Source organism: Ovis aries, chromosome 6, assembly GCF_016772045.2.
Source record: "Ovis aries strain OAR_USU_Benz2616 breed Rambouillet chromosome 6, ARS-UI_Ramb_v3.0, whole genome shotgun sequence".
Classification (NCBI taxonomy): Eukaryota; Metazoa; Chordata; class Mammalia; order Artiodactyla; family Bovidae; genus Ovis; species Ovis aries.
Genome location: NC_056059.1, coordinates 106,459,129 through 106,477,108, shown reverse-complemented (window position 1 = coordinate 106,477,108; position 17,980 = coordinate 106,459,129).

Here is a 17,980-nt window from a genome sequence, read left to right as displayed (position 1 = left end):
CTATCAAGTTTATAGCTTGGAATTTACAATTTTCTATTTTAAGGAACACCATTGTCCTCAAGAATTGCAATGAAACAACAATGCTATGGTCTGATTAAACTGTGAGCAATAGAGGAGAATTTTTTCTGCGCTAGGGGCTTTCCTACTTTTTGCTGTGAAGGAGCAGAAAGTGAGGACTTTGATAAGTGGCAAAGCCCCGCTGCTTGCTTGCTTTTTTGGCTTCTCATTGTTTTAGAGAACCAACCTGTGATGCACAGCAAGGATGAAGTATATTTTAGCGACATGCAATGAGGTTGAGAAATGATAGTTTTCTCTATGGGTCTATTTTTAAAGCTCAGGAACGTAACAAATGTACCTTAAGCTTACTCCAACAGCAGAATTCTCCAGAGAACTCTCATAATCATTTTTGCTTTTTGAAATTGAGGGTTTCATAAAATATACTGTCAAGAATGATTCTCTATAGACTCAGAAACATCTGTCTTCCTTTTTTATTCATTTTCTTTTGCAGCATCATGGGTGAAGCACACACATAGTATACACATACACCCTGCATTTAAAACCCTGTGCAGGGTTCACACCTCAGTTCCATCACACATGAGCTGGGTGGACTTTGGCTTTAGATTTTCATATTAAGAGTAATCTCATCCAGTGACCACATTAAGCACTTTGCCCAGTACCTGCTGGGAAGAATGTGATTTAAAAAGGTGTGTGTTGGGGGGGTGTGTCCCCTCCTATTTCCTCTTCCCCTATTCCTTCGTGCCTTGAAAGGAAGTAAAAATAAACTTCCACACTTAAGCTTTCCATTCTAAAGAATGCCAAGTTCTGATTTAAATTTCAATGCCCCATGAACTGAGAAACCACATAGTCAATTTTATTTGAATTATATTTTAAAAAGACTAAATGAAGCTCACGAAAACAGAGAAAGAAAATTTTCAAGAATTTACCTAAAATTTTACACACAGAACAAGAGCAGGGGTCAGTGGAGTAGTAATGAAACCTCATTTACAGATACCATCCTCCATGAAACAAACCTTCATTCAACAAACAGTATTGCTTTGTTTACTGAGTCTTGATCAATACTGCATCCTATAGATTCCAAAATGAATTAAGATGCGCAACTTCTGCACAATGCAAGAGCCAAAAATTTAGCGTAAGGAAAAAGACATCTGCTTTTTGTAAGCATCTACCTTCCTACTGCTATGATGAAGGAGGCATCCAGGTGTGGCAGGAAGAAAACCAGAAGCCTGAGTTCTATGTATCTCACCTCTCTTAGGGAAAGTTGGGGGACAGTTATTAGAGAATGTGCTGTCAAAGAGCAAGGAAGATGAGCTTTTTGAGAAAGAATGTATTACGACCTGCAGGTGACAGGAGTCAGCACATTCTAGGCTGGGGAGACTCTCAAGAACAGGACCAGATGTGTGTTCTGAAAATGTGACCTTCAGAAAGTTGACTGTGAGTTTTGATAAACTCTCCAATGTATAGAGAGTTAGACTGTAACTTCCATAACTTTATTACACAGTAAGTTCTCACCGTCTACAAATATTATGAGTGTAGTGAAAGGTCTCATTCTTCCAAGCCATTGCACTCTGGCATCAATCAGTAAGACTGTTTGGGGGTAAGGAGCTTTTCTGAAAATAAGAACAGAAAGTGGTTGGAAACAAAAATCTGTGGATAACTGAAACAAATAAGAAAACCCCATTGATCATAGTTTGGTAGTGGAAAGATGTCAAGCCAGTCATTTCCCTGATTATCTGTAGTTTAAATACAATTTTCAGAAAATAATTTCTTTGTTATGGTTTATTGTTTTGCATGCCTTCATTCATCTGCTAATTCATTCACTGGAAAGAAGTATCATTTATTGAATGAATGTTAAATGTCAGGCATGAGACTTTCCTGGTGATCCAGTGATTAAGATTCTGCACTTCCACTGCAGGGGGGCTCAGATTCAGTTCCTGGTCAGGGAACTGAGATCCCGCTTGCAGCACAGTTTGGTTAAAAAAAAAAAATAGGACAAAAAAAAAAGTATCACCCACAGTGCTAAAGCATTTTCACATATTTCATTTCAATATTTCACTCAATTTTCTCCAAATTCCTTCAAGGTTGATGTTGCCTTTTTCATGTTACAGACAGGGAGACTATGACTCAGAGCTGGCATTCTTTGCCAAAGGTCACATGCCTGGTCAGTCTTGCTTTTCAATCACCATTCCTTCCAGGCCTACCATGTTCTTCACATGATTTGTTCAAGTGATACCCTTCAGTGTTGTATAGTGTGACAGCCCTGTTAAAGCCTTGAACCAGTGAAGTCACTCAGTCATGTCCAACTCTTTGTGACCCCATGGACTGTAGCCTACCAGGCTCCTCCATCCATGGAATTGTCCAGCAAGAGTACTGGAGTGGGTTGCCATTTCATTCTCCAGGGGATCTTCCCAACCCAGGGATCAAACCCAGGTCTCCTGTGTTAAAGGCAGACGCTTTTCCGTCTGAGCCACCAGAGAGCCCAAGTGAAAGTAAGTTGCTCAGTAGAATCCAACTCTTGGCAATCTCAGGGACTGTAGCCCACCAGGCTCCTCCATCCATGGAATTCTCCAAGCCAGCATACTGGAGTGGATAGCCTTTCCTTTCTCCAGGGGATCTTCCCAATCCAGGGACTGAACCCAGGTCTCCTGCATTGCAGGCGGATTCTTTACCAGCTGAGCCACAAAGGAAGCCCTTGCTTTATGGGACCTCAAAACCCAGTATGAACTTCCATCCAAGATCTTGCTATACTAAGGGATATCTTCCCACCAATTTTCAGTTTTATTCATTAATGGCAATACAGTATTGGAAAAAGAACTCCATATACTAGAAATTCAGGAAATTCACAGTAGTAACTCATTTATTATAGATTTTTGTTTTGTTCTCATAAAAATTAATCTGTCTAGAAACAGATTTTTTCTAGATAAGTTATTACAAAGACTCAATTATTTTCATATAGTTTCAGCTCATTTACTTTACTCAGATTCCTGAGCTCTTCAAAACAGCTGAGAGTAGAAGGGAAAAGAGGCTTCTCACGTGGCTCAGTGGTAAAGAATCTGCCTGCCAATGGAGGAGACGCAGGACATGTGAAATCAATCCCTGGGTGGAGAAGATCCCCTGGAGGAAGAAATGACAACCCACTCCAGTACTCTTGCCTGGAAAATCTCATGGACAGAGGAGCCTGGCAGGCAGTTCATGGGGTCACAAAGAGTTGGACACTACTGAGCATGCATGCACACAGAAGGGAAAAGCAAATAAAGACCCCAGAAGATCCAGAACATCCTCTGAAGCAAAGGCAAAGTATCCATGGAGCCGACTTAGGTGTTTACTCTTTACAGTTAGTGAAAGTGCCCCTTTTACTCATTTTCTGCAAACTTAGAACCTATTCACTCCTCATCTAGGAAGATTTGAACATCCCTGACTATGGATGGACCAGCCCACACCACAGATGGGGCACCTGATGAGAAGCTCTGAGAGATATGATGCAGGAATGATGGTGGAGGTGGAAGGCAATGAAAAGGAAGCAAAAAAACAAAAAGTCTAACAGTTGGCTAGCTTTCACGGGAGCGCAGACATCCAATCCAGACTTCAAATGGCCCCTAAGGGGTTCACTCTGGGAGCAGAGTCAACAAACCAGCCCCCAGGCCAAACCAGCCCCACCCTCAGCCTGCTTTTGTAAATGAAGTTATATCAGATTACAAACAAATTCATTTATCAAGGCAGCTTTCATGCCGTGATGGTAAAGTTGAGTAGTTGTAAAAGAGACCCTATAGCCCATAAAACCTAAACTATTTATTTTATGGCTCATTATAGAAAAAAGCAGGCCTGCTCTAGAATAATCAGTCTTACGAGGACTTGCCCCAGTATCAGGTTAAACTCAGTTCTGTGGGTCACCACTGGGCTGTAACTCTCTGGATCAGTTGGAGAGTTTTCTTGTAACCATGGTACTCGAATATCATCCACGGAACAAAGATTCCCCAAAATACAAAGTCCTTAAAAACAGGTTGATGCTTACAATAATAATCTTCCCTTACAAGAAAATTCATTGATGTGATAGAAATGGGTGCCTCTGCCTGGAATATTCTCTCAGGAACATTTGTGCTGGCATTTCCATTTCATCCAGGGCTCTACTCAAAGGCCATTGTTCCAAGGAACACTGCCTCTAACCCCTGAACCCTTAACAGTTGGGAGGCTTAAAAAAAGAAAAAATTTCCCTCATGAAAACATGAATTATTTCAGTATGATATGCCAAGAAGTCTCGTGTAATTGTGGAAGGACATATTTATCCTCTTCTATGGTGAGAGTCTGAAAAAAAGAGGCCAGTGCATGGAGTGACTGCTAGAGGTCTGGGTTCAAATTTTAGGTCTTCTTCCTAGTAGTCATGATCTCGGGTGGACTCGGTCTGAGGCAGCTTGAAACAGGGTTTCAGTTTCCAGCCACAGATTGAAGTCAAGCTCTGGCAGTGAGAGCCCTGAATCCTGCCAACTAGACCGGTGACCAGTGACCAGGCCCTGACTTTGTAGAAATGAATTCCCACGAAGAGATGGAAAGAGCAAAACAAGTGTTTTTTAGGAGAGAAAAGGGTATGTGAACAGACTCACATGGGGGACTCACAGAGTTCAGCTGCCCTCCTGGTGGTTTGACTCGCTTATATAGAGCATTCCTTCTGGATCTCTTTGACCAATCATCTTGCTTTGCCTGGTTTTGAGTCCAGATTTGGTTTATCTCAGCATCCTCCCACATGTGAACACGCATCTCCTAGCCAAGATGGATTCTAGGGAAGAGAACTATAGGTAGGTTGACATCACTTATTACAGGTGATGCCCCTCCCTTTCTGACCCCCGAGGAGCCTTTCTGCACACGTGCAGTCAGAAAGGTCTCCTTGACCTTGAGAATGAGGTATATGTGGTGTCTCATCTGGGCAGGGCTCAACTCCTCCTCGCTCCTGCTACTATCTTCAGCTTGGAGTGTCTATCCGCAGGAGACAGACTCTATCTGCTCAGCCCAGGGTCCATCTATCTCCTGCCTCCGTTGATCCTTTTCTATATAAAATATTTGAATATCAATATTCGTTTGTTGCTATTGTTTAGTCACTACGCTTTTGCAACCCCATGGACTGTAGCCTGCCAGGCTTCTCTGTCCATGGGATTTCATGTATGTATATCAATTTACATATGTGCATAATAATCAAGTGCATTATCCAATTAATATATTTATGTGCATATGTGTTGTGTAATATATATACATATCCAAATGCTTTATTCATATATAAAGTAGACCTGAAATTCGAATCTAAAAGTGTCTATTTTTCATATGTTCGTATATGAATATATGTGTGTGTATATGTGTGTAACACACCTTGGCGACCACAAAGGTGTGTTATGAAGGAAGACAGTGTAGCAGTGCCTGAGCGCTTGGCCCTGCACATACTTGTGGTTGGTTTCGGTTTCACTTCCAGCAGACTGGTTGTCTCTTGGAGAAGTGAGATATTGCCACACAGACCTGCCTAGGTGGTTCTTTACTGAACCCTCAGTTCCTCACTTTTCATTCTGAAAGTAAGAACTGAGAACCAAAAGTCTGCGCACAGGGGAGCTCCTCGGCTCGCCGTCTCCCGTCTCCACTGGTCTCCTTTGTCGGGACCGGGTGGCTGACTCACCTCCCAGGGAACTCCCCACGTCTTCAGAAGGGGAGTGCAGACTGTCTACCGTTTCCCACAGTCTTGCTGGTTGGCCCAGCTTGACTTGAGACAGCCCTGAGTCCAGCTGCCTCTTTAATGTCTGCTTTCTGGCTTCAGTGGCCTGGGCTGGGCATCCCAAAAGACTGCTGGTCACACCCTGTAGGTGGCCAGCACTTGCCCTCAGAGGGGACAAGCCTTCACATCAAGGACAGGAAACACCCCACCCCCACCCCAATCCAGTTCTCAACCCACTGCCAAGTAGGACAATCACTCTAGAAGTTTTGGGGGAAAAAAAAATTTCTTTCAGCGTAAAAGGCAAATTTCATGCTCTAATCAAAATAACAGCTAAGTTTTTGTGTTTTTTGTTTAAAGCACCACGGTTAAAAGTCTCTCAGTGAAAACGGTGCCCTAGGAGAAGTGAAGGAATGCTCTCACCCAGACAATACCTCACTGTGGGGAGGAAAACAGAAAAAAATTAAATGACATAGAAGATTTGCAAAAACTCTTTTGAGAAAGAGTAGCCAGCTCAGCAAATGCAAAACCCCTCTGAAATATTAAAGACTTCTAATGATGACAAATAAGCTTGGCTTCCACTAACTTTCTCTTGGAAGATTTACAACATCCAGCTATCTGGAGAATTCCAGTTCTTTCCTAGGATCCTTACTACCAATATAGTCAGTTCTTGTTTATCCACAGTATTGAGGAAATGGGGCCAGTCTAGTCTATTAAACAATTCAGGTTTAAGCAGTGACAAGTACAATCAGACAGGGTTTCAAACCCTGGATCTGTTACTTCGTGGCTATGTGAGCTTGGACCAAATCTTTGCCTCTCTGAGCTCAACTGTGTCCTTTGCAAAATATGCAGAATATTGCCTAACTTTAAAGGTTCATTGGGAAACATAAAGAATTTATTTTCAAAGTGTTTACAGGAGCATTTCTTGTAGTGATATATTGGGTTGGCCAAAAAAGTTTGTTTGAGTTTTTCCTTAAGATGTTACAGAAAAACCCAAATGAAGTTTTTGGCCAACTCAATATCTTATTCTGTGATCTCTGAAGATGGGAGCGTGCTCAGTCGTGTCTGACTCTTTGTGACCTTATAGACTGCAGCCTGCCAGGCTCCTCTGTCCCTGGGATTTTCCAAGCAAGAATACTGGAGTGGGTTGCCATACCCTCTTCTAGAGGATCTTCCCAACCCAGGGATGGAATCTGAGTCTCCTGCATTGGCAGACATGTTCTTCACCACTGAGCCACCAGGGAAGCCTAATCTCTAGACACCACAGTTTCCAGACAGATGTAGGAAAGTGTCTCAGGACCATAACTTGGAAAACTAAGATAGGAGTTAGACTTAAGCAGGGCATGAAAGTGAAGTCGCTCAGTCGTGTCCAACTCTTTGCAACCTCATAGTCTGTAGCCTATCAGGCTCCTCCGTCCATGGGACTTTCCAGGCAAGAGTGCTGGAGTGGATTGCCATTTCCTTCTCCAGGGGATCTTCCCGACCCAGGAATCGAACCCAGGTCTTCCACATCGCAGGCAGACGCCTTACTGTCTGAGCCACCAGGGAAGAAACCATATTCAAATAAGCAAAGCACTGTTAGGTAGGAGAGGGATTAGACTTGTGTAGGTAACGTGAAGGAGGATTTTTTTTAAAAAAGGTTTACTAATTATGGAAGACACACTGCAGTTTAGAATTGGGCCAGTACAGAATACTAATGAAAGATGGGCTGAGAAATCAGACACAGTTCGATTCTTCTCTGAGCTAAGTGACCTTGGAAAAGCTTCTTCCCTTCCTAGGTCCCAATTTCGTTTCTGAAAAATGTATCCAATCATAATCCTTATGAGCAATTTATGGCATAGATATTAAATGCTTAGTGATATAAAGCTCTCTGTGCCAGGCTCATAAAAACATAATAAAACAGAAAGGAATGTAAAAAACAGAATGTAAAAATACAATAATAACAGCAGCTATTTTAATTCTCAAACATGCAAAGAGAATCATCTAGAGTAGAAGTAGTAATAATTCCTGGTCATTGATGTGAATCTAATACAGAAGCAATTTGGGAGGAGGTGGTGGGGATAAATTCAAGCAAACCAATATCACTGTCCTAGAAGAAATTTGAGATCTATTTGGACCTAATGTTCCTAGGTCTGAATCCTAGACATAAGAGTCTAGCATTCCAACATTACTGTTATCTAAAACATGTTTCTTTTTGTTGTTGATATTTTCAACTTTGTTGCTGCAGTGCTTAAAATGTAACTTTTTCTGAGACATAGTTCATATATCATAAAGTTCACCCTGCTGAAAGGGTTCAGTGGGGTTTGGTGAGCTCTCATTTCAGAACATCTTCATTGCCCCCTAAAAAACCCTCTTACCCTTTAACTGTCACTCCCTACATCCCCAACTCTTCTCCCTCACAACCGCCAATCTACTTTCTCTCTCTATGGATTTGCCTGTTCTAGAAATTTCACATAAATGAAATCATCTGTCCCTTGTGACTGGCTTCTTTCTCTTAGCATAATGTTTTCTGGTTCATCCATATATATATCCTTATGCTATTCCTTTTTATAAACAAAATTTTCAATTGTAATAAATTGAATTGATTACAATATTGCTTATGTTTTGGCTTTTTGGCCACAGGGCATGTGGGATCTTAGTTCTTCTACCAGTAATCAGACCCCTATCCCACGCACTGGAAGGCAATATCTTAACTACTGGACCACCAGGGAAGTCTCTGCTATTCCTTTCCATGACTCCCCAATTTTCCATTGTATGTTATACCACATTTCATTTATCCATTCATCAGCTGATGGGAATTTGGTGGTTTCCACTTGCTGAAGTGAAGTGAAATTTGCTCAGTAGTGTCCAACTGTTTGTGACTCCATGGACTGTACAATCCATGGAATTCTCCAGGCCAGAGTACTGGAATGGGTAGCCTTTCCCTTCTCCAGAGGATCTTCTCAACCCAGGGATTGAACCCAGGTCTCCCATACTGCAGGCAGATTCTTTACCAGCTGAGCCACGAGGGAAGACCTTCCACTTGTTGGCAACTATCAGTAATGTTGCTATAAGCATTTGTATACAAGTTTGTGGATGGAAATATGTTTTCATTTCTCCTGGATCTATACCTAGAAGTGAAATTTCTAATCATAGGGTAACTCTACTTAGTATTTTCTCCATATGCTCCAAAAAGACTTGCCATTTTGATTTCAGCCATCCAAGTGGGAATGAAGTAGTAGCTTAGTGTAATAGTGACTACCTTTTGTTTTCATGTACTTATTAGCCGTTTGTATATCTTCTTTGGAGAAATAGTCTATTTTTTGGAGAAATGTCTATTCAAATTATTTACATATTTTTGTTTGGGTTGTTTTTTAACTGTTGAATTTTAAGAACCCAATAATTTTGTATGCAATCTGGATGCAAGTTCCTTATCAAATATATGATTTGTGAATATTTTTTGCCAGTTTGTGCTTTATCTGTTCACACTCTTCCTGGTATCTTCCAAACAACATTTTTAATTTTGAAGAGGTCCAATTTAGATTTTTTTTCCCCCCCTTTGGTTTTTGTGCATTTGATGTCATGTCTAAGAAACAATTGCTTAACACAAGGTCACAAATATTTACCCCTACATTTTATTCCAAGAGTTTTATTTCTTCAGTTGTTGCTTTTGAGTTGGCTTTTTATATATGGTATAAAGCAGAGAATCTAACCTCACTCTTTTGCATGAGTGTATATCCGATTGTCCCAGAAAAGTTGCTTAAAAGATTATTCTTTATTGAATTTCTTGTTAAAAATGAATTGATGAACATTGTAAGAATTTGTTGTACTTTTGGTTCTATTCCATTGTTGTAGACGGCCTTTCGCATGGTAGTGCCCTACCATCTTGATAACTATGCATGCATGCCTGCTAAGTTGCTTCAGTCATGTCCAACTATTTGTGACCCTATTCACTGTAGTCTTCCAGGCTCTTCTGTCCATGGGATTCTCTGGGTAAGAATACTGGAGTGGGTTGCCATGCCCTCCTCCAGGGGATCTTCCCAATGCAGGGGTAAAACCCACATCTCTTACGTCTCCTGAATTGGCAAGCAGGTTCTTTACCACTAACACCACCCTATAGATTCAGAGTAAGCTTTGAAATCAAAACACGTGAGTTCTCTAATATTGTTGCTCTTTTTCAGTATTGTTTTGGCCAATGTGGGTCTCCTGCATTTCTATATAGATTTCATTGTCAGCTTATAAATTTCTTCAAAAGTAATCTGCTGGGACTTTGATAGGGATTGTTCAAAATCTGTAGATCAATTTGGGGAGTATTGTCATCTCAACAGTATTGTCTTCTGATACATGAGTCTGGAATATATTTCTGTTTATTTAGATCTTTAATATCCTTCAACAATGCTTTATAGTTTTATAAATCTTTTGTTTATTATGTTCAATTTACCCTTCAGTATTATAACATTGATACTACCGTAAATAAAACAGTTTTCATTTCATTTTCAAATTATTCATTACTAGTATATAGAATGCAATTGATTTTTGCGTATTGGTCTTGTATTGATCTAAACTGTGCCAGCTATACAAGCACAACAGTAAACAGAAAACTGGAACTGCAATCTGATAAATTTACAAGGGAACGATGCTAAGTTTGGTATAGTTTGTAACCAGCCTGCTAAAAGGATTTATTAGAATTACATTTTAAGCTAGTATTTATCAGAAAATTAATTTTGCTTTTTGAGAAGACATTGTCAGAGAACTTAGAAGTATGAATGATGGGGGAGCAGGCAGGCAAGAGCAGCAGCATGATAAAGGACCCGGAGGCAAGACTATGCTTTGTTCTGCTGGGTCCTGCCAGTTACCCTACAGTGTGATGCCATTTTTACATTCTCTTAATAAAAGAGCATTAAGCATAGAAGTATTTTTCTTCATTAACAACATCCTAAGTCATTTTCAATGTGCTGTCCTCAGGACAGTGTTTTTCGGTTGTAGCGAAACCTAAAGAAATAGATTTTTGTTCACTCTGCACTTCTTGTTTTACAGTTTGTGTGTATTCTCCCCAAACCACTTCTGCTCACATTCCCCAGGGACTCTATTCCATTTTCAATCTTAACTTCATTCTCGTTTTCAAAATCACTCATGCAGTACACAGAAATAGAATGTAGGCTGCCTGAGTCAACCTGAAAAAGTAACCATCCAGTGCAGCCCCACCCACAAATGAGCCTGTTACACTTTCACACTTCGTGCAGACCTCCCTTCCAGCCTTTCTCACATGTGTTACAGCTTTCAGTGCACAAATCTGTCCCCAGAAACCCCCCTTAAATTAAAAAAAAGAAAGCATGCCTTTTTCATTGCTGCATCCCTAGGGCATAGAGCATATTGTCTGGCCCACAATAAATGCTTAGAAAATGTTTTGCAAATGAGTGTGCAAGGGAACTGTCTCTGGAGACTCTCCTTTTTCCTTCCCAAGTCCCCAAACAGCTCTATAAGCACAACTGCTTTGGCATAAATTTCTAAGCATTTCTTCTGACATTTCTTTAGGGAAACACTTTTACCAAAAGTCAACAGAGTTATTGAGCACCTGCTGTGTGAAAGTCTCTGCCATATGGTATGAGGGGTACAAAGAACAGAGCTTTTGATCTAACTGGAGGCACAGCTTATTGACATGAGAAAAATAAGTGCAAACATTCACTACTGCATCCTATGTGCCAGGCACGGTGATCTGATCAATGTGGTGGCAGTGATTTAGTCACTGAGTTGGGTCCAACTCACTGTGACCTCACAGACTGTAGCCCACTAGACTTCTCTGTCCATGGAATTCTCCAGGCAAGAATACTGGAGTGGGTTGCCACCTTCTCCTCCAGGGGATCTTCCTGACCCAAGGATTGACCCTGAGTCTCCTGCATTGCAGGCAGAGTCTTTAACAATTGAGCCACCTGGGCTGCAACTCAATTCTTGCAGCAAGCTCATGAGGTGGACACTGGCATAGTCCTCTTCTACAGTTGACAAGATGACCCACAGGTGGGATAAGTAGCTTGCACAAGGTCATTCATCAACAGCCAAACCAGGATTTGACCCCCAGACAGTCCTTGACTCCAAGATACATTCACTTAATTCAATGCACTACTCTGCATATACAAGGCCACAAGTGACAACTGGCCGGTAAAAATTTTAATTTCTCCAGCATTTAAGAGGAACAAGTAACCACCTTAGGGATGTTCACTGGAGGACTCAAAAAGATGGTAGATTTGAGTTGATGGCAGAATACTAAGCCGAAGATCCAGAGAGATGATATGGGGTGGGAGGTGGGGGTGGGGTGGGGTTCAGGATTGGGAACTCATGTACACCCGTGGCGGATTCATGTCAATGTATGGCAAAATCAATAGAGTATTGTAAAGTAAAATAAAGTAAAAATAAAAATTAAAAAATAAATAAATAAAATAAAGACAAAGTCAGGGAACTCTAGGCAAAAGGGAGATGTGGGCAATGCTACAGAGGCAGGGGTTCCTCCAGTCGTGGCGGTAATAATAAGTAACAGTGCTCAGCGCACGACCTAGGCAATGAAGACTGTACAAGACAGACTTCCTGCTCTCGTGAACCTTACAGAGAAAAAAATAAATTCAAAAATGAAGCATTATTGTCTGGTGGTGAAATGTGCTGTGAAAAAAAAATTATAAAAGGGGATAGAAATGAACACAAGAGGTGTTGCTATTTTCCATCATGCTTGAAGGGAGCAGCCTCTCTGACAAGGTGCCTTTTCACCAGATACCCAAAGGAAGAAGAGGAGGGAGCTGCGTGGAAATATGGGGAAAAGGCAATGCTAGGAAGAAGAAATAGAGAGTCCAAAGACAAGTACTGTGTTATATCACTTATGGACTCTGAAAACTATGATGAAGTGAAGTGAAGTCGCTCAGTCGTGGCCGACTCTTTGAGACCCCATGGACTGTAGCCTATCAGGCTCCTCCGTCCATGGGATTTTCCAGGCAAGAGTGCTGGAGTGGGTTGCCATTTCCTTCTCCAGGGGATCTTCCCGACCCATGAATCGAACCCAGGTCTCCCGCATTGTGGCCAGATGCTTTACCATCTAAGCCACCAGGGAAGCCCCGAAAAATATGATAAACTAGTGAATATAACAAAAGAGAAGAAGACTCAGATACAGAGAAGAAACTAGTGGTTACCAGAAGGGGAAGGGCTCTACAGGAGTGGGATAATGGGAGGTGCAAACTGTTGGGTGTAAGATTGGCTCAAGGATGCAGGATAGAGCCAATATTTTGTAACAACTGTAAACAGAAAGTCTTCTTTAAAATTTGCATTGCATTTTTTTTTAATTAAGAGAAAAGATTCTGAGTGAGGAGAAATCTGGGAGGTGAGACCCAACAAGTAGCCAAGGTCAGGTTGACAGAGTCTTGTGGACCACTGCAAAGGCTCTGAGTCTAAAATGGAAAATTCAGAAGACGTGCATGCTGCCCATGCCAGGCTTCTAGCTGAAGGCTCCTTGTATCAAGAATAAAGGAACAGGAACCAGGGACATTGGAGGTACAGTCTTCTTAAATGTTCATGGAGAGCAGCAAGGAGCAGTGAACTGGAGAAAGTAGATTGGAGGTGGTCTTGGCCACCATGCTGGCAAACTTGGGCACTGACTCTATGCACTTGAAGGGTTGGAGGCAAACTCTACCAAGTACATGATACAAGGCTCACATCTCCTGACTCAAATGTCTTCCTATATTGTGAATATTATGAACATTGATGAGGTTCAGATTACTACTTTGACTAAATGAGACACAGGAAACCAAAGAGACTCCAAATTAGCAAGAATATAACCATCACTGATCCTGGGCAGGTGAGACATATTTCAGAAAAATTCTTAGTGACAGCAGACACCTTCTGAGCATTTCCTTCAGATGGACCATAAAGAAGGCAGAGCACCAAAGAACTGATGCTTTCAAACTGATGCTGGCGAAGACTCTTGAGAACCCCTTGGACTGCAAGGAGATCCAACCAGTCAGTCTCAAAGGAAATCAACCCTGAATACTCATTGGAAGGACTGATGCTGAAGCTGAAACTCCAATACTTTGGCCACCTCATGCAAAGAGCTGACTCATTGGAAAAGACCCTGATTCTGGGAAAGATTGAAGGCAAAAGAGAAGGGAGCATCACTTCCTTAGATAGTATCACTGACTCAATGGACATAATAAATTTGAGCAAACTCCAGGAGATAGTGAAGGACAAGGAAGCCTGGAGTCCTGCAGTCCATGCATCTCAGATAACTGAACACGACTTGGCAACTGAGCAACAAGGAACTCTGATGTGGGAAATAGATGGGGAAACAGCAGAAACAGTGTCAGACTTTCTTTTTGGGGGCTCCAAAATCACTGCAGATGGTGACTGCAGCCATGAAATTAAAAGACACTTACTCCTTGGAAGGAAAGTTATGACCAACCTAGATAGCATATTCAAAAGCAGAGACATTGCTTTGCCAACAAAGGTCTATCTAGTTAAGGCTATGGTTTTTCCTGTGGTCATGTATGGATGTGAAAGTTGGACTGCGAAGAAGGCTGAGCACCGAAGAATTGATGCTTTTGAACTGTGGTGTTGGAGAAGACTCTTGAGAGTCCCTTGGACTGCAAGGAGATCCAACCAGTCCATTCTGAAGGAGATCAACCCTGGGATTTCTTTGGAAGGAATGATGCTAAAGCTGAAACTCCAGTACTTTGGCCACCTCATGTGAAGAGTTGACTCACTGGAAAAGAGTCTGATGCTGGGAGGGATTGGGGACAGGAGGAGAAGAGGACGACAGAAGATGAGACGGCTGGATGGCATCACTGACCCGATGGACGTGAGTCTGAGTGAACTCCGGGAGTTGGTGATGGACAGGGAGGCCTGGCATGCTGCCATTCGTGGGGTTGCAAAGAGTTGGACATGACTGAGTGACTGAACTGAACTGAGCTGATGCTTTTTTCGGATTATCTTTTGAATCTCTATAAGAACTTGAGAAATCTGGTGCATCTTGATTTCACAGATATGGGAACTGAAATAGGTAAGGTTAGATGATTTAGTCAGAGTTACAAGATTAAGAAGGGTGAAGCCTGGGAGTGTTTTCATTAAAGAGGATAATTGTTTTACAATGTGTTAGTTTTTGCTGTACAGAAAATTGAATCAGCTATCAGTTCAGTTGCCCAGTTGTGTCCCACTCTTTGTAACCCATTGACTGCAGCACACCAGGCCTGCCTGTCCACCACTAACTCCCGGAGTTTACTCAAACTTATGTCCATTGCGTTGGTGCCATCCAACCATCTCATCCTCTGTCGACCCCTTCTCCTCCCGCCTTCAATCTTGCCTAGCATCAGGGTCTTTTCCAGTGAGAGTGTTCTTCACATCAGAAGGCCAAAGTATTGGAGATTCAGCTTCAGTCCTTCCAATGAATATTCAAGATTGATTTCCTTCAGGATGGACTAATTGGATTTCCTTGCAGTCCAAGGGACTCTCAAGAGTCTTCTCCAACACCACACTTCAAAAGCATCAATTCTTTGGTGCTCAGCTTTCTTCACAGTCCAACTCTCACATCCATACGTGACCACTGGAAAAACCATAGCTTTGACTAGACGGACCTTTGTTGGCAAAGTAATGTCTCTGCTTTTGAATATGCCATCTAGGTTGGTCATAACTTTCCTTCCAAGGAGGTCTTTGAATTTGGCTGCAGTCACCATCTGCAGTGATTTTGGAGCCCCAAAAAATAGTCTGTCACTGTTACCACTATTTCCCCATCTATTTGCCATGAAGTGATGGGACCAGATGCCATGATCTTAGTTTTCTGAATGTTGAGTTTTAAGCCAACATTTTCACTCTCGTCTTTCACGTTCACCAAGAGGCTCTTTAGTTCTTCTTTGCTTTCTGCCCTAATTGTCGTATCATCTGAATATCTGAGGTTATTGATATTTCTCCCGGCAATCTTGAATCAGCTATATGTATGTACACACGTATATATATATATATATATTTTTTTTTTTTTTCCTTCCTCTCCTTCTGGAGTCTCCCTGCCACCCCCTATCCCAACCTTCTAGGTCATCACAAAACACCAAGCTGAGTTTCCTGTGCTACACAGCAACTTCCTGCTAGCTAGCTATTTTACACACGATAATGCATATATTGTCAATGCTACTCTCTCTATGGTCCTTTTCTTGATACTACCTTACAATTGCATGGGCTTCCCAGGTGCCGCTAGTGGTAAAGAACCAACCTGGCAATGCAGAAGACATAAGAGACACAGGTTGAGAAGATCCCCTGGAGGAGATTATGGCAACCCGCCCCAGTATTCTTGCCTGGAGAATTCTGTGGACAGAGGAGACTGGTGGGCTACAGTCCATAGGATCGCAGAGAGTGAGACACGACTGAAGCGACTTAGCACACTTGCACACATGTATAGATATTTTAGAGCCATGCTGCTTAACCCAGGGTTTATGAGCAATTCCTAGCAACTCCTAAGAAACTGTTAATAATGGATAAACTAACTATTTCTCTGTGATGCATAAACCGAAAACCTGATTAGGAGTTGGAAGAGAAAGTGAAGGAACAGTGGGTCAACTGAGACACAAGGGGAAACTTGGTGATATTAGACCCAAAAATGGTCATAAAATCAAAGTTTTTAAGATAAGACAAAAATGTTAAATATATAGTTTCCTTTATAGGATTCTTATGGGTATCCAAATAATCACTCAGAAGGAAATCCACTGAGAATTTAATCCTCATTCTTCACTTCCCAAGAGTTAAGAATGGCCTGCCCACAACTGGAGAGTCTTAAGCTATACTAGCTCAGGGTGCTCCTTTCTTGTCCTAGGGTTTATCTCATTGCCCAACTCAGAATGTCATGTCTGATTACCAGTCTAAGCACTGTGAGAAGAGAGACAGAGTTTCCATATTAGCCATCCACCAAAACCCCACACTTCACTCCTAAAGAAAATAGGACTTCTTTCTGGCTCTGTGTGTTGTGTTCAATGTTGTGGGCTGGAAGTTTTTTCCTATTACATGTGACTACCCCAGATTTCTCTATAGAAGTCTGACATGAGAGTAATGAGTCCTTCACACTAATCCTACAATATATAAGCAGAAGCAGGGTGTCAGAGAGCTTCCCCTTGGCAATATCTTTTATCCATTACTTTGATTTCACTTAGCAGAAAAGACCTCAGGGCAAGGGGGCAGTCACCCCATTCTTCCCAACTGTGATTAAAGGTGATGCCTACTGATGCAGCCCATCTAATTTGTACAGTGAATGGATTCTCACCACATAAACACTTAATATATGTCTTAACCACATACAATTGGCAAAACACATTTTGTTTTTTTTATACTAGTTCAAAGGAAACCAAATCACTTGTAGGTGACTTTGCAGAAGAGAGTGCTGATTAAATTCAACAAAATCTGGTTTACTTTCTACCTTTTCAGGCAGAGGATAAAGAAAAGAGCCAACAATTCAAAATAAATAAGATGGATGGTCCTTAGAAGTTTCCTAATAATGGAATAGAAAGGTCATGGAGGAAGAAAAAGCAATGGGATAAGAGGACAATTTTGGCTTTCATCCTTGCCTCATTCCTCCTCTTAGCTCCATCTCTGTGCATACACCACCTGTGTGCCCATCTGTCATTGTCCTATCCATCTTCCTTCCCCACTTATTATCCATTGTAGGTACAGATAGTTTATATAGTTTTATAACTATGTAAGTTTTATAATAATCAAACTATTGTAGATATGTCTCTACTCATTCATATCTCCACTCTAAATTTTTCTTTATTTTACAGGCATTTTATAGGCATATCCTGTAAACTGGATACTTAAGGCCCCAATCAGTTCCTCTATTAGAAAATATATCATAATCAATGTAGTAGAAACCTGCCCTCAGTTTACAACACAGATGGGGAGAGTCTGACACGTTGACTCTGGTGACAATTCAGAGGGATAATTAAAGTTAGCAGAGGTTCTGTAAGGACTCTGTGTGGGTGATGCCTGAAGGAGATTCAGTGACTAGAAAGCAATTAAACACTCAGGAAAGGGAGGAGGAACAGTATGTAGAGAGAACAGTGTGCACCAAAATAAGGAGACATAAAAGAGAAGTCGGAATCTGGTCAATCTGGAAAGGTGCACACAGGACCAAGTTAAGTTTTTGGTTCCACTTTGAAGTTGTTTTTCAACAAAAGTCATGAGTGTAACTGGAGCTCTGCCCAGAGCACCTGCAATTCAAACGTAAATACTGCAACCGGGCTTAATTCATATTGCCAGAAATAGGTGAAAGCTGATGTCATGTAAAACACT